At 40.6% G+C, this 2425-nt stretch overlaps 1 long non-coding RNA gene across 1 annotated transcript; it reads left to right on the forward strand.

The window, feature by feature from the left end:
• Positions 1-1118: 1118 nt before the first annotated feature.
• LOC116080893 lies at positions 1119-2167 on the forward strand. The gene is made up of 3 exons (XR_004114659.1): positions 1119-1273; positions 1599-1676; positions 2095-2167. It is a non-coding gene; the product is annotated as an uncharacterized LOC116080893 (long non-coding RNA).
• Positions 2168-2425: the final 258 nt, after the last annotated feature.

The raw sequence follows: 2425 nt of genomic DNA on the forward strand, positions 1-2425 counted from the left end.
TATCAGTTTCTGTGATGCCAGTCCTCACACTGTGATAGATTTCAAGCATTCCATTGTGACATTGCTGTATGAAACTGGAAAAAGGGCTATGTGCAGTTTGTTCCTGAGAACTGGAGAGGGCAGGAACTAGCTTGCCACCAATGTTTCATCTTTAGCCGTATGCAGACAGGCAGATTTCTTTGATTACTGCCGTTATAGGACTCAAGTAAAAAATAGAGACACAATCCAAGCTTTAGGAATTCGAAAGAACTGGATTGCTCTGTATCCAGCTTAGAAACAGGAGGACTATCTCTGCTTCAGGAGACCAGAGATTTAGGAAAAAGTATCTCACGGTGTGCTTTAGAGTATGTGGCTGGAAGCGGGGTGTGTGTGCGTGGGTGGGGGGAGGCTATAGGGGAGTTCTAGTTGCCATTTATTATATTCTAATTGAAAAATAATCTTCAAAGTTATTCTGTGCTTTTTGATACAAACTTCCCTTTCACATTTTTTTTTTTTTTTGGTTTTTCGAGACATGGTTTCTCTGTATAGTCCTGGCTGTCCTGGAACTCACTCTGTAGACCAGGCTGTCCTCGAACTCAGAAATCTACCTGCCTCTGCCTCCCAAGTGCTGGAATTAAAGGCGTGCGCCACCACTGCCCGGCTCCCTTTCACATTCTTTAAGAATTCCCTGGAGCATTGTTCATTTGGTTTTGCAGCACTGGTGATTGATTGAGCCTATTGGCCTGATGCATGCTAGGCACATCCTTAGCCTCCTTTAAAAAAAAAAATCTCGAAGGCATTTCTTCCTTGGAGTCCCTCTCACTTTCAGGAGTGCTTTCTTTCTTCTCCCTGATATACCTACATTCACTTTGAACCCAATATTTGAGAAGTAGAGACTCCCATGCTCCATTCTTGCCCTACAGAACCAGAATCTATTTCTTACCAATATGTTCATATACTCATCAAAGCCTTGTAGCTCTTATGATCTGATCAAATTATACTGTATTTTTTTAAAGTCTAAGAAGGTTTTTTTGTAACTCTGGCACTTCCAACTTCCTTTTTGCATTTGATCTTCATTAAAAAAAAAATACAGACCATGACGTCACTCTTTCTGCTCTATAGATGATGTAATTGAAGCGCTGGAGGACTGTGTCATTTCCTTCAACCTACAAAATGACAAGGAGAAATGGGCCTGTGAGCCAGGCTTTGGCTGGACCCAGGAGATTTCTACATCACCCTTTCTTCTGGTGCTGCTGCACATGGATAAAGAGCCCACCAAGTTCCTGTTGGAAACGTGAGCTGCAGATGTAACTGATAGCAGAGATGGGTTGTGCAATGTGTTAGGATTGTAGAGGCAGCTAGAAACTTGCCTACTAGCTTTGGGGCTCCTTCTCATAGTTGAGAGTAGGACTTAAGACATGACCCAGACATAATGGCAACATTCTTTTAATTAGAGTGTGCAGTCTCTTTCTTGCTTGTGTATATACAGTTTTTTCTTAAGCCTGTGATTTTGTCATTTGAAAAGATTTGCAGCGTTTTTTTTTTTTTCTAACAAATTGTGGATTTCATTTGCTTTGTTTATTCCCTTAACTGCACTTAGCTGTCCCTGAATTTTACAGAAATAATGGATTTGTGAGGAGTAAGAATAAAGATGGTGTTGAAGATGGAGAGTGAGAAAGGCAACCGCAGACTCCCAGGTACAGCTATAATGATCTGAACTGTAACAGGAGAATAGAAATCCTATTAAGAATTCCCTTTAGGAAGGTCCCAGGGGTGAGGGAAGGACTCTCTCCAAAACGACTGAAGGTTAGATGAAAAGGTTGGAGAGAAATGAGCAAAGGCTTCAAACGTGAGTTCCAATCAAAGAAAGGTCACAAGGATTGAGACTCAGAATCCCAAGGCTTGCTTTGCTATCTATCTGGCTTGCATGAATGCATTTCTCAGATTCATAGAAACTCGGTTAATAAATGAATTTAGTGATGGTGAATTATTAACCAAAGACTTCCCAATTGGGAAGTCAGTAATAAGTGTGTACAGCCCTGTCACTGTGGGCACCTTTTACAGACACCTTCTTCCTGACTAACTTACACTACTGAGTTATCATTATACTTGCAGAAATGAAGTTCTGAAATGAAGGACTTCCTGCAACACACGGACCAACCATCCATCCAATGAAACAACCAAACAACCAACAAAAACTCTCAAGGAATGAAACAGTGAATCAAGACGTTTGTAGTCCTAATTTATAAACCAATAGTTGAATTCGGTTAACTATAGCATTTCAATGATTCCTTTACACTAGTAAGGGATTATAGTTCATATCTTTATCATTTTGTCTGGAATTATACATATATCTCCTGACTATCCTGCTTCTGACACCATTTTTGTTGCTGTTTTTTTGAACTAGGGACTCACTGTGTAGCCCTGACTGGCCTAGAGCTCACAG

The sequence above is a fragment of the Mastomys coucha genome, unplaced genomic scaffold, assembly GCF_008632895.1.
Source record: "Mastomys coucha isolate ucsf_1 unplaced genomic scaffold, UCSF_Mcou_1 pScaffold6, whole genome shotgun sequence".
NCBI lineage: Eukaryota > Metazoa > Chordata > Mammalia > Rodentia > Muridae > Mastomys > Mastomys coucha.